This window comes from Zea mays, chromosome 3, assembly GCF_902167145.1.
Source record: "Zea mays cultivar B73 chromosome 3, Zm-B73-REFERENCE-NAM-5.0, whole genome shotgun sequence".
Classification (NCBI taxonomy): domain Eukaryota; kingdom Viridiplantae; phylum Streptophyta; class Magnoliopsida; order Poales; family Poaceae; genus Zea; species Zea mays.
In genome coordinates this window covers 111,792,577-111,800,850 of record NC_050098.1, presented here as the reverse complement: position 1 = coordinate 111,800,850, position 8,274 = coordinate 111,792,577, and positions in this window count along the sequence as shown.

Sequence of the window (8,274 nt, the reverse complement as noted above, 5' to 3'; positions counted from 1 at the left end):
TTAAAGATTGCCAAAAAAACTCTCCCCAGTATCCAAAAATTGATTGGTTATGGAAAGTTGATTGTACAATTCCTGGATTTCGTTGAAGAAAGCAGATATCTCACCATTCAAGAGTGGAACTTTCGGAATATTGTGTTGTCTAAGATTCAGACATTGTTAAGGCAGCAAAAAACTTATTGGAAACGGAGAGGTCAAATCAAGTGGGCAACTTGTGGAGATGCAGGGACAAAATTCTTCCCCTCCAATGCCACGATTAGGCATCGACGAAACTCGATTGCATTATTGAGAGATGACACGAGTGGAGAAGCCAAAATTCATGAAGAAAAATCTGATATCTTATTCAATGCCTATAAATAAAGGCTTGGGACATCTCAGGAAACCTCGATGTTTTTGACCTAAACTCGCTACTGTGCCCAGTTGATAATCTAGAAAGTCTCGAAGTGGCTTTTTCAGCAGAAGAAATTGAAGACATTATCAAGAATTTCCCCCCAACAAATCCCCGGGGCCGGATGGCTTCAATACCGATTTCATGAAAAAGTGTTGGCCAACAATCTCCACATATTTTTATGATTTATGCAACAGCTACCACACAGAATCATTGTGCATGCAGAGTATAAATGGGTCCTACATTACTCTGATCCTCAAGAAAGATACTCCCACAACTGTAAACAACTTCAGACCCATCTCTTTATTAATTTCCAGTGTGAAATTGCTGACGAAGTTAATAGCAAACAGGCTCCAAAAAGTAATCACCAACTCATCCACAAAAATCAGTATGGCTTCATCAAAGAAAGATCAATTCAGGACCGTCTGGCATGGTCTTCTGAATTTCTTCATCTGTGCAAACAAACCAAAAAAGAGATGGTCATCCTTAAGCTGGACTTTGAAAAGGCATTTGATAAGCTAGAACATGAAGTGATAATTCAAGTCTTCCGGCACAAGGGATTTGGAAATAAGTGGATCAACTGGATTAAAATGATCATGGGCTTAGGAACATCGTCTATCCTACTGAACGGGGTGGCAGGAAAACAGTTTCACTTAAGCGTGGAGTTAGACAAGGTGATCCACTGTCTCTGTTGCTTTTTGTCCTTGCAGCAGATCTCCTGCAATCAATTACAAACAAAGCCAAGGACATGGGACTCCTAAAGCTGCCACTTAGAATGGTGGAGGGCAAGATTTTCTAATTATCCAATATGCAGATGACACCATCATGGTAATGGAGGCATGCCTAAAACAGCTCTTCTTCCTGGAAGCCATCTTGAACTCCTTTGCGGGTGCTACCGGGCTCAAGGTAAACTACCACAAATCCAACATGTACCCCATCAATGTATCGGATGAGAAAATGGAAATCCTATCTAGGACATTTCAATGCCAGCTGGGGGCCATGCCCTTCACCTACCTTGGGATCCCCATGGGGCTTTCAAAACCCAAAGTGTAAGCCTTTCTTCCCATGATCCAGACAATTGAAAGAAAACGGCACCTTTCCTGTCACAAGCTGGTATACTACAAATGGTGAATGCAGTCTTCTCTTCATTACCTATGTACTTCATGTGCACCCTTAAACTGCCTGCGACAGTGATAAAACAAATCGACAATTATATACGTCATTGTTTATGGCGAGGGGCATATATCAATGACAAAAAACCACCATAGGCAGCATGGGCGATGGCGTGCAGACCAAAACAACAAGGTGGGTTGGGAGTGCTGAATCTGTCAAAGCACAATGAAGCGCTCCTCATGAAAAACCTTCACAAAATGTTAAACAGGATGGACATCCCTTGGGTAAATATAATATGGGACAATCACTACAAATACGGGACACTTCCATCTTCAAGAAAGGTTGGTTCATTCTGGTGGAGAGTTATTCTAAAAACGCTAGACACATTCAAGGAGTTTGCCCTGGCGAAGGTGAAGGATGGGCGGTCCATATACCTATGGAATGATAGATGGGACAGTTAGGTGCATGCTCAGGTCTACCCTGAATTGATGTCCTTTGCAATGAACAAACATATAACCATATTCCAGGCGAAGACCCTACATCATACCGTTGATATGTTCCACATTGCCATGTCAGCAGAAGCATTTCAGCAGCTCCAGTTCATTGAGGAAGCCCTTCAGAAGCATCAGATCACAAATGCACCGGATCAGTGGGGGTACGACTGGGGGAATAGACAATACTCATTGCAAAAAGCCTACAAACATATGATTGTCCATGAAACGGTACACCCAATGTATCGCTGGCTATGGAAATCAAAATGCCAACCAAAACACAAAGTTTTCTTTTGGATATTCCTAAAAGGCAGGCTCAATACCAGATCATTACTCATATGAAGAAATATGGAACTGGAATCCTACACCTGTGAAAATTGCATCTTACAGAAGGAAGAAACAATTGGACATATGTTTTTGAGATGTGGCTTCGCTCATCGTTGCTGGCAACTTGTGAGTATCACGCCCCCTGCACATCCCAAGTACCTTTTGCAATGAAAAGAATGAGACAACAAATGAATAGACCAGGAAAGATGAAAACCATAATCATCATGTCCTGGTGTCACACCCGGTTTTAAGGGCAAAACTGAATGCATAGCATATGTGTGTCAGGATCTATTTCCACACATATGTTGACGTCACAAGTGTAATATATCAAAAGAACAATGCATAAAAGCGCAAATAAAGATTATATTAACATATTATACTTCGAACAGCCATAATGTCTTAACCTTTATTCATCAAAGTATAGCGAAACATGGACATCCATCCACAGGAAGATGACCGAGGGTATCACTAGACTAGCATCCATGGAGTTCAGCATCATATCTTCATCTGCAAACTTCTGATCAAAATTTAAGCAAGGGTGAGCTCACTTATGGTCGGGGCTCAGCAAGTGGGGTGAAAATGCAAGGTAACAAGGTAAGGCTAAAGTTTAATGCAGTTAGCATTTTAGTTGGTCAACATTTTATTATCAACATCTGATTACTAGGTATAAGTATATATCAATCCCAATTAAGCATAATTCATAATCATCATAAGCTAAAACCACTTGATCCAAAAAGGAACACGATTTATTTTCATCTTCAAGTTTGATTATCATGTGAGGGACCAGGCTGCTCTTAACCGTGAGCACGGCTAATATATCAGTTTTACACTCTGCAGAGGTGGTATAATTTTACCCACAAGTCATGTATCCCCGCTAGCCTAGGTCGGCCAAAACCCATAAACACTTCCGAGGTGAATGGCTAGGGATCCACTATGAGGTTTTCACATAATACACTTAATACAAAGCAACCCGCTAAGGTTTCCAAGTCGGTGTGGTGACCCTCTGGGTGAGGTACCTTAGCCAAGAATATGTCCCCATGTTAACGTGAACTGCCACCACTGCTGCTCACCCTCTTGCCCATATTTCAGGTAAGGTTGCTAGACACTAAGCATATAAAGCTAATTACCAAAGCCAGAGCCATGATAACACTCGTGGTTGCACTGTTTTCCTGGGTGGTCACTCCATGTTCCAATTATCACAATATGATCTTGCTTAATCATCGGATTAACAACAATAATATAAACTTACCATTTGGAACATTAATATCATCAGTAGGAGTACCAGCATAAATTTAAAGTTGTATATCTAAGGATAATGAGTTATGAAACAAATTATTAAAAATTAATTTATGAGAAGTTAATATATAAGCCTAAACAAGTTTTATGCGAAAATGTGATTAAACCAAATATTATCTTTATATTTTTATTAAGAAAACACATGGCTTAAATAGATTTTATGTAAGAGATAATGAAACAATTAATTATCTCCACTTTTATTTAAGAAAATACATAGCCTATGTTATTATCAAGAAAGCTATATTTATAATCAATACATAAACTAACATTTTTATTATAAAAAGAGCATGAGCACTAATTCCTTTATTTTATCCTTTAGGAAAAACTATATAAGATGGATTCAATTTGATGAACGGATTAATCACGCTTATATTACTAATTATGGATAAATTGAAATGTAAATCTAATTAATAAATTGTGAGAAAATATAATATATTGATTATATTTAGTTTCAATTTAGGAACATGTGATCTAAATCATTTGAAAGAAAAAAGTATAAACTATCATTTTAGTTATGTAGGTATGAGCACCTAATTAAGTCATTTTAACATTTTGTTTTCTCCTTTCTTTTCTAAATAGAAATTATACGTATAGCTAAAAATATTTATTTATAATTCTTCCAACATTAATATTCTAAGATTTAATTGTTAATTACTAATTGGACTTTTAATAACCTAAATATGGTTATTATGACATAAATAAGCATTTTACTAATTCTAAGTAATTAAGTGATATACTTACATTTATCATGACTAGTAAAATCTATATTTTTATCTGACAAAAAATATGTGGCCTAGATGTAATGATTTAACCAATTCTATAGAAATAACTAATTATTTATACTATGAATAGTGATATCATTTTAGTTTTATCTTTTCTTTCTAAAAGAAAATGTCATTATAATAATCAGATATCAAAACATCTAATAATAAATTAAACCACTGCTTATACTATATTATTTGTATTGTTATGAATTCTATACCACTTACTAATTCTATGTTAATAAAAGCTTCTATTATCTATTTAGTGGGTTTAAATGAACCTATGATTACAAACTTCTAGATAAATTCTACAATTCATCGTAAACAAAATTAACTATGAAATTACTTATCTAGTGTTTTTACTTCCAACATGTGTCTAACGAATTTTGCCATACTTCATTCCAATCCCAATTCTAAAAAAAATCATAAACCAATATCACGTCTAAAAACAATTCACTAATTCATCGCACATATACTCAAAATCAATCGTTTACACATATGAATTCCAAATCACAATATTCCAAAACACAATATAAATTACCAACTTCATGAATTAATTCAAAATGTGATTTTGGAGTTAATAAAAATATTTGGGTTGTCTTAAACCTTGTGATGAGCGGAGGGATTCGGTCGCGGTGAGGCGAGGCACGACCAGGGACGAGCGAAGATGGCGCGGACGGGGCTCGGCGAGGAGTGGCGAGACGGTCGTGGCAAGGGAGCAGGGGCTCCTGGCTGCGACGAACGTCGAAACGTCGCACAACAATAGCTGGCAAATTCATGGAGTCCGACGAAGGTGGGTGGCTCGACGAGGAGGTAATATGGCTCCAGCGTGTAGCAGCAGCGCGCCGCAAGCACGATCACGGCGCGACACGTGGGCAGGTGGAGCTCCGGCAAGCGATACAGTGCAGCGATGAGCTACGCAAAGCGACGTCGGGCGGCGCGAACAGCGAACGGCGGACGGGCGCGGACCGTCCGACGACGAGCTTCACGGCGGCGAGCTGGGCACGGCGCGGGCAGGGAGAGAGAGGCGAGCGTGAGAGAGAGGGAGAGCACGGGCAGGGGAGGAAGAGAGAGGTCTGGTTCCATTTATAGGGAGAGGGGAGAGGGGAGAGGGGAGGGCGCTGGGGGAGAGGAAACGGGCGGCCGACCATCATGCCATTGATGGCCATCAATGGAGCACCATAATGGGGAGGAAGAAGGGGAAACGGGGGAAAGAGGAGAAGGGGACAGCGGTTTCCGGTGGAGAAGGCGGACGGGCGCGGCGCAGCCATGGCGCGGGCGGTCGGGTCGCTGCACGGCGCGACGTGGCGCGGCTGCGCGGGATCCTGGCGGCGGCTGCGGGGGGATGAGGGAGGCGCCTGCGGGTGGGGCCCGTAGGTAAGGGAGAGAGGGGGGAAAACAAGGGGGCGGCTGTTGGGCCTATTGGGCCAAATGGCCAATACGACTAGTGTTTCGTTTTCTTCTTTTCTTTTTGTAGAGAAAGAATATATATAATATACAATTAAAAATCCAGGATAAATATAATTTTATTATTAACTTAATAAAACTTATTTCGTATACATTATTTTAAGAGAATTTCATTATTTAAATAAATAGCTCTTCTCATAATGGAATAAAATCAAACAAATAGAATTTTGTATTTACTTACAAACTAAAGTTATTAATATACATATTTTCCAAAAAAATATTATTTTAGCACTCCATTATTGTTTTGTAAAAATGAGATTTTTCTTCATAAGATCAAATCCATAAACTAGATTTGCAAATCAATTCAAACAAAATATATGCTCCGGCATGAGTGCATCAAACACTTGATAAATTTATCCAATCATGAAATTATTTAATTTATTTATATTACCATTTTATTATTAGAAATCATAAGTATGTTTTCCTTTCTATTGAAAAATAATAATATAAACTAAGTCATCTTTAATTGATGGATTTAGGGTGTTACACCTGGTGTATATGGAGATGCGGAAATAACTGGATTTTCCAAGACATTCCCCCAATGACAATGAACTGCAAGAACATGTTTGAGGAAGAAATGAAACTTATGTGCCACAGATTAAAGCCAGTGATGGCAGATAGCATTAGACTCTGGTTGAATCAGATTAAAAGTGATTTGAATCTCCCCCTATAAACTGTAAATATTTCCTAAATAAATAAATGAAACTGTAGGGATCACTTCCTATAGTAATTGCCTCAAAAAACGGATATTGTCGATAACGATTTTTTTGTCATAAAACATCATTCCACACATATCATGGTTGTAATCATTTGTCCACTCCTTGAGTCCAAACACTTTTTTAGCATTATATGTGTACATATGTCGCGTTTTTGTAAAAACTCATGAATTTTTAGGCTATGTGTGTATTATTAATTTATTTTGCATAAAATCATCAAAATGCAAATAAGTTACCAAGACTAATAACATTCTATAAGAATATAACCTCAAATCTCCACATGAAAATTATAAAGTGAAGTATTGATTATGTTGAAACTTGGTTACTTAGAGTGATTTCACGTGTAATTCATGCAACAAGTTTGTGGAATTTATGGTCCAAATATTTTGGAGAATTATATGTGGACATATGTTATGCCTCCATAAAATTTCATGAATTTTTTAGGTTATTTGGCTTTTATTAATTTTTTCTATAAAAAATCAACAAAATGCACATAGCTATCCGGATAAGATATCCGGATATCCGAGAAGATATCTGGATATTCGATATCTGATGGATATCAGACATATTGTATTCAAATTCGATATCCGGACAGAATATCTGTATTCGTATCGGTTATCCGAAAAAATCCGAATATCTGAAAATTCCATCCGAACCAGTGTTCACCATCTTCGAATCGGATCCGGATGGATATTTTCCGAACCATATTACATCCCTAACGTAATGTGGTGGTCTTTGTGTTGCTTCTGGCTGCGCGCTGCTAGCGCAAAAATCCATCATCGACGCATAGATAGTTAATGCACCGTGGCACGGTGGACGACGACGGATTTGTCGCCCACCGTGTCCTATAGGAAGACAACTAGGAGGTGCGCGCCGTGGTGGCCGCGACACGTTGTCCGAGCCCTGGTGGCTCTTGGGCATAGTTTGCGGAGGAAGACCCGGCCCGAACGGTGAGGGCTAATTTGGTGGATAGGGAATTATAGAGGATCCATGTGGGAGGAATCCCTTCCCTATTCAAATTTGAATATGAAGGGGATTACTCCCCTGAAAGTCGCCTAGAGGGGGTGAATAGGTGAAACCTGAAAATTGTGAACTTTGAACACGCGCTATGCCCGGGGGTTAGTGTTAGAAATAATTCGGAGTGCGGAAGATAGTTCTCCTTGCTAGGAGTTGCTCAATCAATGCGGGTAGCTTTGGGAGCCAACTCAAATCAATATGAGCAAGGGAACTTTTAGAGAGAGGAAAGAAGGGAAAACAAATCAAGTGGAGATCAACACAAATGAACACGGCGATTTGTTTACCGAGGTTCGGTTCCAAAGAACCTAGTCCCCGTTGAGGAGGCCACAAAGGTCGGGTCTATTCCAACCCTTTCCCTCTGTCAATCGGTCACACGGACCGGTCCAGTGCTTCTCCTTAATCACTTGGGTCACTAAGACCCCGCAAGGATCACCACACACTTAGATGTCTCTAGCTAGATGTCTCTGGCTAGCTTTACAAAGCACTTAGAAGAAGTAGAGTGGGAAGGAGAAAGCAATCCAAGCAACAAAAGAAACACAAAACACCCTCTCTCAAGTCAATAAGCAATTGAGTTGATTTTGAGCCTTAGAGAGGATTTGATCTTTTGGATGTGTCTTGTAGTGAATGCTTTTGCTCTTGTATTGAATGCAGAGCTTAGAAAACTTGGATGGCTTGAATGGTGGTGGTTGGAGGGTATTTAT